General features: G+C 36.0%; 1 protein-coding gene and 1 non-coding gene across 2 annotated transcripts in view; both read right to left on the minus strand.

The window, feature by feature from the left end:
* LOC144370522 (axin interactor, dorsalization-associated protein-like) overlaps positions 1-17,919 on the minus strand; it is a 79,212-nt gene continuing 61,293 nt past the window's right edge. Inside the window, exon 11 of the mRNA XM_078031330.1 lies at positions 1-266. The gene's annotated coding sequence lies outside the window, so the exon portion shown is untranslated. The remainder of the gene's footprint in view (positions 267-17,919) is intronic.
* LOC144370666 (U6 spliceosomal RNA) lies at positions 6,546-6,651 on the minus strand. Its single transcript, XR_013430551.1, has one exon. It is a non-coding gene; the product is annotated as a U6 spliceosomal RNA (small nuclear RNA).

A 17,919-nucleotide genomic window follows, 5' to 3' on the forward strand; every position in this document is an offset into this window, starting at 1 on the left:
CCCAATATGTTTTTGGCATCTTTGTCAAGAATCAGATGAGTGTTAACTGTGTTGGATCTTTTTCTGTGTCTTCTCTTCTTTCCCATTGGTCTATGTATCTGGTTTTATGACAGAGCCATGCAGTGGTTATTTCCATAGCTTTGTAGTACAATTGGAAGTCAGGTATTGTGATGATGCCTCCAGCTTGCTTTATTGACTTAGAATTGTTTTGGCTATTCTGAATATTTTATTCTTCCAAATGGATTTCAGGACTGTTTGTTCTAGTTCTGGAAAAATGACATTTATTATTATTATTATTATTTTAAATTTATATATGACAACAGAATGCTTTACAATTTATATTACATATATAAGCACAATTTTTCATATCTCTCATTGTATACTAAGTATATTCACACCAATTCATGGGTATTTTGATGGGAATTGCATCAAATCTGTATGTTGCTCCTAAAACCAATTTCAAACATATACAATCATATTAGTAGTGATTTTAGTGTCCAAAAAGAGATCTACTAAACAATAATTACTGGGCTGGTTTGGTGACTTGTAGTCCTAACTACTCAGAAGGCCAAGCCAGGAGGATTGCTTGAGTCCAGGTGTTGGAGATCAGGTTAGGCAACATAGCAAGACCCCCATCTTAAAAATAATAATAATTACTGATGTCAAAACACATCTCAATCATTATGCTAGTCACCAACTCTTCATTGTTTTCCTCGAAACTCTAATATACAATTATGAATGTCAATTTAGGACTAATTGTGCTGTTTTATAGAGGAGAAAGCTGATTATAATAGTAAGTGAAATCATCTGTCATGAACTGATTTGTGTTTATTTAATCACAATTATCATGCTGATGACTCTACATATTAAGTCTCCACCTATAGTCCCCTAGGTGCTAATTTTAAAAAACGTGAGTTTTCATTAAAAATAAGAAAAGAAACCCCTCCATATGCATTTCAATAATTCAAATTGTATCATAATTTGACTATTAACACAAGGGAAAATCAATGCAACTAATTCAGATTTAAATTCAAGATTACACAGTGCAAAAGAGGGAATAGTCTTGGAAAGGGAAGTAGAAAAATGTAAGATCCCTCTTAGAGGTCAGAAAAAATAAAATAAAATTTCCTTCAGAATAACAACTGGACATAAAGCTTTCAAGAAATGTTAGCTACTAGCTTTCTTCTCTGACAATCGGTTTTGTCAGTTGGTTCCCACTAAGTTGTGGACTTTTTCCGACCAGGACCAGATATCTTGTCTTTTGATTTTCATCCACTCCCACACCATGCTAGGGCTTTGGTAGCACAAAATGAGAATTAAAAATATGCTTTTGAATTAAATAATTTCTTCCCTTACGGATAAAGATAAGAATCTCAAGATCTTAGCCTGAAGACTAATGTCCATCTCTCTGCCCCCACCTGTCCCCGCCTTAAAAAAAAAGCAGGCCACTGTCTCCAGTTTACACCCTCACTCACAGTTCCATTCACCTTCCCCTTTCCTAATCAGAGGGATCTTGGGGTGGGGCTTCAAGGAACCTCAAGGAGATTGAAGGGGAGGGAGCCTGGAACCATAGACTAGCTGTGACAAGTCATGGGTGGGATTTGGTAGTTCAGAAAAGGAGGTACCAGACCAGGAATGGGGGATGGGAGTGATGGTGAAGTGGAGTGGGCTAGTTTAGGATGGACCAGAAATGAGACATTAAGGAAAGCCAGAAAGGACCCGTTGGCGGAGTGGGGGGGGGGATGGGTGGGTGATGACTAGAATCATGTGGAGGGTCGCTTGTGAGGGCACAGAAGCAAAGGCAGGTGATTGGATGAGAAGGAGAGTCCTAGTTGCCAAGGCAGCGACTAGAGGAGAAGGTCTTCAGTCCATGAGAAGGTCTTGACTAGAGAAGGACAGAGCTCCAGCTCCGTGCGTTCTCCAGTAGAGTCTGTGGATCGACCCCTAGATATCCCTGCTGAGGTGTCACCCGGGAAAGGCTTAAGCCTTCCCGGGCGCCACCCCTCTGTGCTTTGCTACCCACCCCACCCGCCCCCCTGAGCCCCGCCTCCACCCCCTGACTCCCGCCACAGCCTACTCCACCCCGTCACCGACTCCCCAAGGTGACCACAACATGGCTGCAGCGCCAGTGCTGCTCTTCTTGCTGTTCGTGCTGTGGCTGACCTGGCGAGTGCCGGGCCAACTGGACCCGAGCACCGGCTGGCCCTTGTGGAAGCACAAACTCTGTGCAGACGAGGAATGCAGCAGTGAGTTCGCAGGTGGGCGGGCAGCCCGGGTCTCCGTGGTGGCTCTTTGGGGCCGCATGGGGCTCCGATCCCCTGCCCCGTGGGCTGGGCTAGGGGGTCGTAGGATGACGGGTGGGGCGCAGGAGTGACAGAGCCTCAGGACCCTGCATGTGTCCCCTCCGGCTCTGCCGGCGCCTCAGCCAGCCCGCTCAGGTTGCTGAGATGCTGAGCCAATGGTGCAGACTTCACCAGCAGTCAAATTCATAGACCAATAGTGAATGGAGGGCCTGGGGTTGTAGCTCAGTGGTAGAGCGCTTGTCTAACATGTGAGGCACTGGGTTTGATTCTCAGCACTGCATACAGATAAATAAAATAAAGGTCCATCAAAAACTAAACTAAAAAAAATTAGGCAAAAGCTTAAAAAAATAGTAGTGAATGGGAATCTCAGGGTTGAGAAAGACCTTAGAAGCAACTGGTCCAACTTCTTAATAACTGCATGTTGGACTCCTGCTGTTTAATCAAACGTACCCCAGGTTGTAACTCATACTGAAATTCCACCCCTACAAGCTCTCAGTTCTTACTGGAATTCTACCTCATTCACAGAGCCTCAATGCAGGTCTGTATCCAATTCCCTTTAGTCTCTCTTGATATTACTGTGTTCTTTTTAAATAGCTGTCATCTGTCCATTCAATAAATAATTGTTGAGTATCTCTGCCAGGTGCCAGATACTGTGTTAAGCCTTGGCTTATTCCACCTGCAAATCTGCAAACCAAGACTCCCTCTCTTTCAGCTTTCCTAAAATTTTAAACACAAGGTTTCACCAGCACTAAATCCATGTTTGTTGAATGTGACCCTGGTCTATATATCTCTGGTTTTAAATTTTCCCTTGAGTAAATATTGTTCTGGTAGCAGTTGTATGGCCATGGAAGTAGTGGAGAGTAGACTGGAGATTGTTCATTTTATAACTGAAGGGTCTAATAGCTCTAATTAGGATTTTGAAGTTTTCTTCTCTGTGTTATTTGTCTTTAGGAGAGCCAAATATTCCAGGCACTGTGACTCATATATTTAGTGAAACACTCGATGAATATTGAAACTGAAGAGAGACAATTGTTATTCTATAGCATAAAATAAAATAGCCATTTCCCCTTTCAATTTTAGAGCTACTTATAACAGAAGGTACTCCTGTTGATGCTGCTGATACAGAAAACCAACTAGAGATAAAGGTGGAAGAGCCAGAAGATGCCACCACCATACTTTTCTTGTTACATTCATTCTTGCTTTATTTGTCTAAGATGGTAAGTTTGACATAGTTTCTTCAATTAGAATGTTGATTATTTATTAGTTTTTAAGTGGCTTCTGGTCATGAAGTGAAGAACTTAAAATGTCTTTATGAAAATTACTCCTGATCCTTTGAGTAGATAGCTCCTGAAACAAAAGCCATAGGGGTGTGGCTTTAATGGCTACTTGGTTTAGCACATGAGGAAGATTTGCTGTCTACCAAGGCTGGACATTTGCACACCTATAAAAACTTGGTTCTTCCCCTCAGAACCTTTCATTCTGGCAGGGAGATAACAGCATTCACTTGAAACACAGTAAGATAATGGCAGAAAGAGAGGTATTTATTCGATGGTAGAACATTATTGTCCATAAATGCATTTATTATGGTTGGAAGGGTGATCAATAAGGTCAGAAAGTGGTTGAGATGTGTTTGAAGCACAGGCAAAGGGCAAACAGGAGTCTGACATGTGGTTTGTTGTTGATTAGACAGGATGGGGTGGTGGGGGAAGCTGGCAGTCAGAAGAAATGTGTTCAGAGAAATGGAAACATGAAGAAAGGATATTTGGGGAGGGCAGGAGAATGTGAATAGTTGGTGTTGTAAAGTGTGAAGTTGGAGGGGGATGGGCCTGTTGGAGAGGCCAGCAAATCTTAACTGAAGTCATGAGCCAAAGTAGCATTAGACCATTAATAGTGGGGATCCTTAGAAAGTTTTAAGAATGCAAAGGAATTAGGTTAGATCTGTTTCTTAGAAAGAGTCACTTAAGGCTGATCTTTCTAAAGAAAATCATGATTCAAACAAGACATTTAATCTGTCTAGAAGCTTATCTAAGCATTTTAGGACTTACCTCCCCCCCATTGGTATTTGTTGATATTGGACTTTTAGAATTTAATTATAGGAATGAGAAAGCTTTTAGAGGTTGGAGGTCCTAGGGCCTTTGTGACAGTAATCCTCCTCAACTGAAGTTGTTTCCTGTAGATTGTGTTATTTCAAGGCTTGTGTAAGAAAGATGATGTTGTTGTTTTCCTTGTAAAATGTATAGATTTTGAAGCCAGGTAGATGTGGTTTCAAATCCCAAGGTTATCATTTAGAAGTTTGGGCAAATAACTAAACTTTTGAAAAAAGTTTTCCTCATCTGAAAAATGTAGATAATGCTTACTCCAATCATAAGAATTAAATGATTTGACAAGGTAAAATGTCTGGTGAGGTGTCTGGCATTTTGAAGGGTTTTACCCCTATGCACCCCCTAATTCTCATGTAGGCAGTCAGAAGGTGGTATAAATCAATGAATACCTGGGGAGGAAAGACAACCAGGGTGGAAAAGATGTGGTGGGGAGAAACAAATCATTTTTCAGTTGGCTCCATGTTTGTTCATGATGGTGGCAGCCACCTGGGTAAGGGGTATGTACAAGCCAGGCAGTTAGAATAATGATATTTCCAGTGATTAAAGCAGTCTTCCACAGTCATAATTTGATTATCAGAATGAATCAGCATCACTTGGAAAGTTAACAGCCTCACGATATGGAAAGGATTTCTTTATTCATATTTTTAGGTATGCACAGAGCCCTCCTCTAGGTCTAGGTCGGGGGACACGAATGTGGTGCAGGTGTGTCAGTGATTGTACGGTGATAGGTAAGACATAGACGTGAGTGGCAAAGAAGAGGCACAATGTTAAAAGACTGATTTGAAAGGAGATTTCAAAAAGGCATTTTGATGGCCCAGTATGTACAGGACATTGTGTGAGGACTAAAAGAGTCTAACAGGTGTAAGGCATGATTGTGATTTTTGAAAGCCTTAAGAAAAGGACTTAACAAATATATGCAAAAATTATGAACAAATCAATGTAAAATCTTAAACAAGTAGTATGATATCTGATAGGACTGGAGAGTAATAGGCTCTGATGTGTTTGGGAGATGTGCACCAATCGGGTTCATTGATCAATGGAATCTTAGTAGAATCTTAGTGTTAGAAGAAACCTTGGAAGGCTGTTAGTCTAGTTTCTCACTCATTGCTGTTATTTTCTTTACTGTGGCCCTGACGAGTAGTTATGAGGCCTGTACACCAGTATTTCCTAGCATGAGTCACTCTCTTACAAGGCTATATGTTCTTCTGTTGTCTAGTTCATCCTTGTATTGACTCCAAATTTTCCTCCACATGATTTCCTCTATAAAACTGAATTCTTTTCTACATAGAAATCCTTTAAATATTTGAAGTTATATCTTAATTTAAAAATTATTTTTAGTATTTTTATCATGGAAACTTTCAAATAAGAGCAGAGAGAATAGTAGGGGACTATAGGTAACCATAACATACTGTACATTTTAGAATACTAGAAGAAAAGGTTGTGAAAGTTTTACCATAGAGAAATGATGTTTGAGGAGGTAGATATATTTAACTGATTTAAACGTTACATAGTGTAATCATGCATCAAAATGTCATGTTACCTACTTCAATAATTATAATGTTTGTTTCTATGTACTAGTTAAAAAATAAATTTAATTAGAAAAGCTTTAAAGAAAAGCACAGAGAATAGTATAATGAACCCACGGGCCATCACCCAACTTAACAGTAATTCCTTGATAGCCAATATCAGTGAGTTTTTTTTAATTTGTTCTAATTGGTTATACATGATAGCAGAATGCATTTCGATTCATTGTATATAAATGGAACAAAACTTTTCCTAGTTGTACACAACACATTTGTATTCCGACATGTACCTCGGGTAATAAGGTTTATCTCATTCCACCATCTTTCCTATCCCTATGCCCCCTCACCTGTCCTACCTCCCCTTTGCCCAGTCAAAGTTCCTCCATTCTTTCCATGCCTCTTACCACCCACCTTACCCCCATTATGGGTCAGCATCCACTTTCAGAGAGAACATACAGCTTTTGGTTTTTGGGATTGGCTTACTTCCCTTAACCTGATATTCCCATTCACCCGCAGATGCCATAATTTTTTTCTCTTTTAATGCTATAAGTAATATTCCATTTCATATATGTACCACAGTTTCTTTATCCATTCATCTGTTGAAGGGTTGGTTCCACAAAACTATGGAATGCTTCACAAATGTGGGTGTCACCTTGTTCAGGGACCATGCTAATTTTTTCTGTATTGTTCCAATTTTAGTATATGTGCTGCCAAAGCAAGCACACTCTGAGTTTTAACAAATGTAGATACCCATGTAAAAACTACCATAATCAAGATATAGAACAGTTTTTTCACTAGAAAAGGGGTTTCCTTGGGATCCTTCCCGGTGAGTTCCTTCACCACCTGTTCCAGGCAACCACTGATAACTTTTTTTTTTTAAACTATAGATTCATTTTTCCTACAGTACTATTTCATATATATGCCACTATAAATGGACTCATATCTAGGAGTGCAATTGCCTCCTACGTTTAATGTATGTTTTTATCTTATGTGATACTGTCAAGCCATGCTAAAAAATGACCACAATCATTTTATACTTCCACCAGCAATTTAGGAGACTTCCACTTGACTTCATCTTCACTAGCACTTGGGCCATTCTAGTGGGTATGTCTTTGTGAGTTTATTTCCTGATAATTAATGATATTGAGTGAACTTTTTTTTTCTTTTGAGATAGGGTCTCACTAACTTGCTTAGGCCCTTGATAAGTTGCCAGCCTCAAACTTGGGATCCTCCTGCCTCAACCTTCTGAGTTGCTGGGATTACAGACATGTGCCATGATGCCTGGATCAAATACTTCTTCATGAGCTTGTTGACCATACTGTTTTTGTATGTCAACTCTCTCTGGCTAGCTGGAATCCAGACTTCTCCCAGCTCAGTGCCAACTGTGGGATTGGTTAGCTTATAGTTGTTCTTGGCCCTCGCAGGTACTGCTTAGAATGTAGCCCCAAACTGAAGACCACCTCCATGCAGATTTCTGGAACTCTCTTTCTTTGTGGCTCCCATCTTTCTGGTAGTTTTCTCTACATATTTTTGGCTGCTTAATCTCCTGGAACTCTGGTCTCTCTCTCCTCAGTGAGACTGTTATGCCCTATTTGGGTTCCCCTTCCTAAACTGAGGTCTAGAGGGTGCCTCCAGGTAGAATGCTCATCTATTTGTTCTCTTGCTCTTAGGGGTGACAGTTGCATGTCCCTTGTGGCTTTCTATCTGAAAAATAGCTCTTTAAAAATATATTTTGACTGGGCATGGTGGCACATGCCTTAATCCTAGTGGCTTGGGAGGCTGAGACAGGAGGATCATGAGTTCAAAGCCAAAAGTGAGGTGCTAAGTAACTCAGTGAGACCCTGTCTCTAAATAAAATACAAAATGGGGCTGAGACTAGGGATGTGGCTCAGTGATCAAGTGCTTCTGAGTTTAATCCCTGGTACCAAAAATATATATATATATATATTCCAACTTTCTGGTTGCTTTCAGTGGGAGAACAAGTCTCATATAAGTTACTCTCTATTGATTTATCCTTTTGTTGTAACTTTTTGCGATAATTGAAAAAAATATGTTTGTGGGACTTCTAGGATATATTGTAGTTTTGGTGAATAAATGACATCCCCCTGGTACAACAATTTAACCTGTTTTCTCTATTGCCTTTTTTTTTGTTTGTTTGTTTGGTGGTGTTGGGGATTGAACCTCGGGCTCCATGCATTCTAGGCAAGTGCTGAGCTAACAACCTCAGCCTTTCTCTGTTGCTTTATATTTCTTGGAAATTGGTAGTCAGGTTTAGGTTCAATTCTGTTTCTTATGAAAACTTAATAAAATATTGCATTGACATCTGCATGTCCTCTCCTTTGATGTTGACTACTAGTCAACAGTGACCTTGGTGAGATTTGTTAATATATTACAGGTTGCAAAATAGCAATGGTCTGAGTTGCTGGGATTTTTCTTTCTTCATTTAAAGGCTGGGATGCCTATACAAATAAAAATTTATGATTGATTATTCTTTCTTTCTTTTTTTTTTTTTGTACTGGGGATTAAACTCAGGGGCACTTGGCTAGTGAGCCATATCCCCAGCCTTATTTTGTATTTTATTTATATACAGGGTCTCACTGAGTTGCTTAGCAATTCGCTTTTGCTGAGGCTGACTTTGAACTTGCTATCTTCCCTCCTCAGCCTCCCGAACTACTGGGATTACAAGTGTGTGCCACGGCGCCTGGCTATGATTGATTATTCTTTACACAGATATTTGGTTTGTATAGTTAAGGCAGGAGATAAACATTTGATTCCTTTTCTTCATTACTTTTCAGAATAGTAAGGTGGTATTCTAGCATTATCAAATGATACCCAAAGGGGCTTTTGAAATCTTTTTAACTTTTATTTAAGATTCAATATGATGTCATGCATTTAAAAATATTTGGTGTGTTTAATCCAGTTAGGAATAGTAATTGTTCTTACCTGATGCTCAATTTCTCCCCCTTTTGCCTTGTAGAAGCCTCTTTATCTTGGCTCCTGGGACCCTTTGCCTCCACCTAGTGGTCATTGTTACCTATTTCCCTTGCTTTTGAACTATGAGATATTCCAAGTTCATCTTAAACATTCCCTGTCCAGACCTTGAAGGAACTATTTCTCTAAAAGAACTTTAGTTCCTTTCAATAGGAAATGATATTTAGAGGCTACATTCCAAGTACTAGGATTGCTTATTGCTCAAATTGACTGTCATTTGTAGGCCTTTTTAGTGAACAAAGCTCAGAAATACGTGGGGATTTTTCATCATGTCATTTAGATAATTCCCATGAAAATTCAGGAGAGATTTTACTTCACTTCATCTATCTTAGATTTGTGTTTTCTTTCTCTGATGTTGGAGTTCCAGTTTTCAATGACATCAGTATAATTGTTTACAGTCTTGTGCCACTTAATGACATTTTGGTCATTAGTGCATAATAATGGAGCTAAAAAATTCTTGTCACCTAGTATTTTAATATCTTTTTTGTGTTTTGATATGTTTAGATATATAAACATTTACAACGTTACAATTGTCTACAGAATTCAGTATAATAATATCTTATAGGTTTTTATCCCCAAAGCGATGATATACCATATATGAATACCTACGTGTGGAAATGGCTATATTTTCTAGGTTTGTATAAGTATGCTCAATGATGTTTACATGCTGAAATTGCCTAAGATGTGTTTCTCAGAATTTATTCTCATCATTAAGCAACATAAGACTATATTTATGTTATTTAAAATACTTTCAGGAATGTATTCCTGAAATGAAATTCTCTTGTCTTTAAGCTATATCCCACTAAGGTATGTTTGAACTAATTCATTTCTGTGGTTTGTCACCAACTTGATGTCACAGGTTGTTTCATTTTTGCTTTCAATATTTAGGTATTACTTTTTAAAGATTTTTTTGTTTATTTTACAATTATTTAAATATTTAGAAGAGCCAAAGTTAATTTGTAAAAATAAGTTGTTTCTGTTTTCTAGTACTGGTGATTGAACCCAGGGCTCCTATCCACTGAGCCACATACCTAGCCTCTTTATTTTTTATTTAGAGATAGTTCTCACTAAATTGCGTAGGGACTTGCTAAGTTGCTGAGGCTAGCTTTGAACTTGTGATTCTCCTGCCTGATTTTGAAAGAATTCTAGCTTTTGTCCCAGTTCTGTCTACCCTGATGTTACTCTCTTTTATAGTTAACTTTTAAAATTTATTTCATTATGTATTCTGCTATTAAAAAAATAAGCAAAGGAGAAAAGGGATATGTAGCTCAGTGGTAGAGCACTTGCCTACCATACATGAGGCCATGTGTTCAATCCCCAGCACCATAAAAAGAAAAAGAAAAGCAAATGATTTTTACATCTAGCTATGATAGCTTTATATAGGTACTGGCTTCACCTTCCCAACTGAAACAACTAAAATAAATATGAAAAAAAAACCCACAAACAGATAAAATTTGAAGATCCAGCAACATTGAAGATCAAGCAACAAAGAATGATTCTGGAAACATAAGGAACAAAGGCTGTGAGCTCTTTAGTTGTCCCAGCTTTTACTATGTTAAGAGATTCCCAAGCCATGACAAAGAAGGGAAAGTCAGGCAGAACCAGAGGATACCATGAATTGAGAGATGGTGCTGAGATTCCAGGAAAACCGAAGTGACTAGAATTCACAGGGTGGAGTACCAAAAGAAGGTTGCTACATTGAGAGACAATTCTGGAAATCTGTGAAAGGCTCTCTGAGTGTTCAGCAGGGTATTGATCTGCACATAAGTGTGATGAAACTGCTTAGCAAGTCAGAGAAACAATCTTAAGTGATTAGAAGGAACAGGTCCTAACACAGGGACCAGAATAGCACCTGGAAAAAACTATCTAAGGAAGTTGGGTAGAATAATCAGAAGGGTGTTACCTCGGACTGACTATTACAATTTATGTCATACCTAGCAAATATTCAGACCCAAGAGAATCAAATTGTTTCCAGTAATTTAATTGTATACAAAATATTAAGAATAGTAATTCGTAATGTATGGCATCGAATCAAAGCTTACCAGGCATGCAAAGAAGCAAGAAAAATACAATCCACAATGATGAGGAGAAGAATCATCCAATCAAAGCCAACCGAGAACTGCCGGAGATGTTAGAATGAGGTAATGGCATTTTTTAAAAAGTTATTACTACTATATTTCGTGTGTTAAAAAGGTAAAAAGAGATATAGAAGATATATTTTAAGAAAATCAGACTTCTAGAGTTGAAAATATATGATAAACACAGTGGATGGGATTAATGTCAGAATAAGCATTGTGATGAAACTGTTAGTGAACTTGAGGACATAACAGGAGAAGTACCCCAAATGAAACACAGGGAAAATTTCTTCTGTTAAAGAAAAGTGAACCAGAGCATCAGTGAGCTGTGGGACAGTTTCAAGTTGAGCGTTGAGAGGTATTCAGAAAAATATTTTAAGAAATGATGGCCAAAAATTTTCAAAAATTTGTGAAAACTGTACATCTGCAGATCCAAGATATTAAAAGGAACTAGAGTACAAAAAGCATGAATAAAGCTATATCAAGGTATATTATATCATAAATAAATTGCTCAAAACCAGTGATAAAGAGCAATCTTAGCAGTTAGAGAAAACATTTATGTAGAGAAGAACTAAGGATGACATCAGATTTCTTGTCAGAAATTAGGCATAAGAGAATATAGTGGAGTGATACCTTTAATATATTTGAAGAGTAATAATGTTGGCCGATAATATCATGCCCAGTGAAATATCTTTCTAAAATGAAGACTTGTACTGACATACAAGCTGAAAGAATTCACCCTACACTTGCACCAAGACAGCAGATGGAAATAATGGAATAAAGGAGTAAAGAACACTGAAAATGGTGACTGTATGCATAAATATTTAAAATAATTTTTCTTATTTGAACATTTTAAAAAGTCATTGACTGTTTAAAGACAAATATCAGTGTAGTATGGGATTTAGAAAACATGTAAAGTAAAATACATGACAACAGTATAAATCTCAGAAGGGTAGTAATTATTGTAACGTTCTTATTGAATATGTGAAGTAATACAGTATCATCTGAAGGTAGATTGTGACAAATTAAAGATGTACATTCTAAACCCTGAAGCACTAAGATTAGAAAACAGAGTTATAGCTTAATAAGCCAATAGAGGAATCACTAAAAATACCGATAGTGGTATTTCTGCAAAAGAAGACAGAAAGAAAAGAAAAAGAACAAAGAACAGAAGGAACAAATAGAAGATTATATTAAGCTTACACCTATGCACAGCAGTAATCCTATTAAGTGGAAAGTATCTAAATACATCAGTTAAAAACAGAGATTGTCATATTGCCTAAAGAAGCAAGACCCAAATAGATGTCTAAGGGAGTAACACTGTAAATAGACACAAAGAAGTCAAAATTAGAATGATTGAAAAAGGTATCTCATGTTAAACACTAGTGAAAGGAAATCTGGAGTAGCTACATTAAACCAAAAGAGGTTGTGGGGCAAAATATATCATCGGGACTCAAGAAAGTTATTTCCTAATGATAAAGGAATCAGTCAAGATTATATAATAAACTTAAATGCTTGTACTTTTAATATTAGACCTTCAAAATACATGAAGTATAAAAATTGATAGAATTATGAGGAAAATGATGAATCCTATAGATTACATTTAGAGATTTCAATATCCTCTCCTCAGCAATTGGCAGAAAATGAAAAATAAAAGTAAGATTGTAGAAAGTGTGAATGACATAATCAATCCATCCATTTGAAATTAATTGACGTTTATAGAAAACTCCCAAGGAGCTTAGTGCACATGGAACATTTATCAAGATAAACTGTATTCTGGATCTTAAAAAAATTATCAGTAAATATAAAAGTATTCAAAGTCAGGCAAAGCTTGTTCTCTGAACACAATAAAATGAGAAATCAATAATGGAAAAATCTGGAAATTTCTCAAATATTTGAAAACTTTAGTGCCAGACTGCTAATATATATATATATATATATATATATATATATATATATATATATATATATATATATATATATATAAATGAACAACACAGTACATTTATTTTTATGTGGTGCTGGGGATCGAACCCAGTGCCTCACACATGTGAGGCAAGCACTTTACCACTCAGCTACAACCTTAGCCCCCACTGCTAAATAATTTTTGAGTCAAATAAATCAGAGAAGAAATTCATATTTTGAGTTCAATAAAACTGAAAACAACATATCCATTTGTGCAATGTCACTAAAGCGTTATTGGAAAATTTATAGCACTACCAGGCCCAAGATAGCTTTATTGAAAAAGAAGTCTCCAGTCATTGACTTTAGTTCCTACTATGAGAAACTAGAAAAGGAAAAATAAGTTAATCTCCAAGTAAGCAAGAAAAAAAGATATAATAAAGACTATAAGTCAGTAAAATTTTAAAAAAGGAAAATAAGAGAAAATCAATGAAACCCAAAGCTAGTTCTTTAAGATGAATAAAATTGATCAACATCTAGTGAGGGAAATAAAAGAGGAGACACAGATTACCAATATCCGCAATCAGAGAAGAGATATAACTACAGATTTCACAGATACTAGACTGATAATGGGGATATTATGAACAGTTTATGTTAATTAACTTGACAATTTAGATGAAATGAAGAAATTCTATTTAAGCCACAAATTGCAAAAGTTCACTCAAGAAAAACAGACAACTTCATAAACCTTGTTGACTATTAAAGAAATTGAAGGTATAGGTAAAAACCTTTCTACAAAGAAAAAAATATAAGACCCAGATAGCTTTATTGGTGATCCAATTCCTGTAAGGGAGAAATGATACTAATTCCTAATAGTATTAGTAATACTAAACCCTTGTAGAATATTAAAGCAAGGAAATATTTCTCCTATGAAGCCAGTGTTATCACTACACCAAACCAAGTCAAAGATATAACAAGAAAAGAAAATCACATACCTCTCAAGAGATCTCCAATGAATCTGTACAGAAATTCTAAACAAAAATTTAAGTCAAATACAACAATATGTAAAAGGAAAATACATCATAGACAAAAACTAGACTGATGATGGGGATTTATGTCAAGAATCCAAAATTTATTTAACATTTGAAAATCAATGAAATTTACCACATTGATGTACCTAAAAGCACAATCTTTGTGTTTAGCTCAAGAGATACAAAACAAGCATTTAAAAAATATAGCAGAGGGGGGAAATGTTGGGGAGTAATATTGGCCAAATTATATTGTTATTTTGTGTGCATGTACAAGTAGGTGACAATAAATCCCATCGACATGTAAAAAAAAAATCAGCCCTGATTATTATTTAAAAAATTTTTTTAGATGTTGATTGACTTTTATTTTATTCACTTATTTATATGCGGTGTGGAGAATCGAACCCATTGCCTCACACATGCTAGGCAAGTGCTCTACCACTGAGTATCAACCCCAGCCCCTCAGCATTGATTATTGATGTAGAAAAACAAACAACAAACTAGGAATAGAAGGGAGCTTAAAATATCCTCTGAAAAAATGCAGCTAACCTCATACTTAATGGTTGATAATTGAATACTTTTCCCCAAGATCAGAAACCAAACAGAGATGTCCACTCTCATTACATCTATTTAGCATTGTACTGGGGTGCAGTAAGGAAATAGCTAGTATACTAAGGCAAGAAAAAGAAATAAAATGCACTCAGATTGGAAAGGAAGAAATAAAATTCTCTTTATTTTCAGATAACATGAATATATATAGATACAATCTGGTATGATCTAGAAAAAAGCTATTGTAAGGTTGACAGATAATATTTACATCTAAAAGCAATTATATTTTCTATATATTAACAATGAATAATTAGAAATTGAAATTTTAAAGATTTCCGTGTACAATAGAATAAAAATATGAAGTATTTAAACATTAACGTGGCAAAAACTAAAATGTATATATTAAAAACTATAAAATATTGCTGATAGAAATTAAAGAGAACCTAAATGGAGAGATATACCTAATTTATGAGTCAGAAGACTAAGGTGTCCATTCATCCCAGTTTAATCACCAGAGTCAACATTATTCCAATCAAAATTCCTGCAGAGTTTTGTAGAAAATGACAAGCTGATTGCAACAGACCTAGAATACGTGGCTTCAAGACTTAATCTAGGGCTGGGGATGTAGCTCAGTGGTAGAGCACTTGCCTAGCATATGCAAGGTCCTGTGTTCAATCCCTAGTACCATACGAAGAGGAAAAAAAGAAAAAAAAATATTCTAAAGCTACAGTAATCAGGATTGCAGACAAAACATTGGAACAGAGCCAAGAATTCAGAGATAGATACACAATATATATGGCAACAGTCATTGACAAAGATGGAAAGACAAGTAGAGAATGGAAAGTTTTTTCAGCAAATGGTACTGAAATTACTGCATATTTATATGCAAAATATTGATCCATGCCTTGCATTAGACACCTGAATTAACTCACAGAGTTAAATATTAAACTCAAAACTACAAAACCTCTAGGAAAAAAATAAGAGAAAAATTTTTGTTGAACTTAGGTTTGGCAAAGATTTCTTAAATTTGACAACAAAAGCATTAAAAAGGATTTGACAATGTGGGATTCATCAAACTAAAACCTCTGTAATTCAAAATACACTTTGAAGTGAATGAAATAGACAAAACACAAGCTGGGAGGAAATTACTGTAAAGCATTTATCAAGACTTGCATCAAGAATATATGAAGAACTCTTAGAACTCATTAGAAAAAATATAGTCCTGTAAAATAACACTTCATCAAAGAAGATAAACAGATAGTAAATAAAGACATTAAAAATGCTTGACATAATTATCAGGGAAATGCAATTTTGAAGCATAAGAGTTACCACTACACACTTATTAAATATCTAATATTAAAGACAATTGTGCTGAGTGGTTGGAGATGGAGGAACTGGATGGGTACACAGCTGGTGGGGATATAAAGTGGTAGAATCACCTTCTTAAAAAGGTAAACATATACCAGTCATATCCAACCATTCTTTTCCAAAGAAAAGATAAGTTATATAGCAATAGGAGGAATTTTATATTTGTAAAAGCCCCAAACTGGAAAAAAATCCAAATGTCTATCAATAGATGATAGACAAATTGTGGTATGTACATATAATGAAATGCTACTCAGCAATAAAAATAGATGATAGATAAACTGATGTAGATGAATCTCAAATTATGCTGAATAAGAGAAGCCATAGAAAATACATTATCCCATACACATAAAACTTGAGGAATACAAAGCAATCTATTAAGATAGACATTTTGCTGGAGGAATGGGAAAGTGGGGGGCAAGAAGGAAGGGTGACAAAGGGCAGAATTACCTAGAGAATGAGAATATTTTTGGAAGTAAAGGATGTGTATATTATCTTGATTATAATGGTAATTTCATAATTTCATGTTAAAATTTATCAAATTGCACACTTTACATACATGTAATTTATTGCATGTCAATTTTACCTCAAAGCTATAAGAAATAATATACTCATCTTTTTTCACTTTCTAAGATACAAATAGTATTCTACAAATATTTTTCTCTACTTCATTTTAAAAATATATATTCTGGAAACCAGCTCTTAGCAGTATTTAAAATTATTTTCTTTCTTCTTTGGTTTATTCAACAACTTTCATTGATGACGGTTGTTTCAGCCTTTTGTGACCATCTTGTATTATTATAATTAATGCTTGAATAACATAGTTTTGTAAATACAAGTTTTAAACATTTGTTGTTGTATTCCCAGTATCTTTAGAAGTTAGGGCTGGGGGACTATAGCTCAGCAGTAGAGCACTTGCCCTAGATACCCTTCCCCAGCACTGAAAAAGTTAAAAAAAAAAAAAGTGCGATTGTTGAGTTAATAGGTAAATATATAAGAAGTTTTGGGAGATGTTGCCAAATCTCATTCATAAGGGTTGTATCATTTTGTATACTTATCTGAGAATTTGTATTCCCCCACATTCTCTCACCTACTGAGTATGTTGTCAAACGTTTGGATCTTGCCAAGGCAAGTGAGAAATGGTATCTTGGTGTGGTTTAATTTGTATTTTGTTCATTATGAGCTAAGCAGAGCATGTTTCCATATGTTATAGCTATTTGCATTTCTTTTCCTGAGATCTGTTTATTTCTTCAGCCCATTTTTGTATAGGTTTGCTGGCCATTTTATTTATAATGTTCTTTATATTTCAGGAACATGATTCTTTGGACAATAATAGGTTGCAAATATTTTTTCTCAGGTTGTCATGGTCAAACTGCGCGCGTGTGTGTGTGTGTGTGTGTGTGTGTGTGTGTGTGTGTGTGTGTAGCAGGTTTAGATACAGCCAGGAAAGATTTTTTCAATGAGGCAGGTTTTGCCCACTCATAATACATAGAAAATTTCACCCAATATTTTCTAGTACTTGTTTATTTTCTATTTTTACATTCATGTTTCTTATCCATTTGTAGTTTATCTTTTGAATAAGTAGAGAAAAATCCAATTTTATAATTTTCCATGTGGTAACGCTACTTATTAGAAAGTCTATTTTCCCCAAACTAACTTTTATTGTACCCCAAATGTCCAGTTGGTTCTGTTTCTGGATTCTCTATTCTGTCCCACAATCTCTATGTATTCTTGGGCTTGGACGAGGGTACATGAATTAATTATATAGTCTGCCCTCCCTGTACCCTTCATTGCTCTTCTTTTTCAGTGCTTTCCTGCTTATTCTTGTTCTTTTGAATTGACTATATTCAACTTGACGACAGATTTTTAAAGATCCACAGATGTTCATTCCCTCCCCAAGTTAAACGTCCCCAGTTTCTTCAATTTTTAGCACGTGCTTTTCGGGGGCTATTCATGATTCTGTTCTTTTCCACAAGTCATGCAACCTTAAAATGTGGCATCCAGAAATGAAGCCACCGGAGTGGGGTGATAATGACATGATTCCTTAGGGTAAGGCTTTTTAAAAAGAGTGTCATCCACAA

This window comes from Ictidomys tridecemlineatus, chromosome 14 (genome assembly GCF_052094955.1).
Source record: "Ictidomys tridecemlineatus isolate mIctTri1 chromosome 14, mIctTri1.hap1, whole genome shotgun sequence".
Lineage (NCBI taxonomy): Eukaryota > Metazoa > Chordata > Mammalia > Rodentia > Sciuridae > Ictidomys > Ictidomys tridecemlineatus.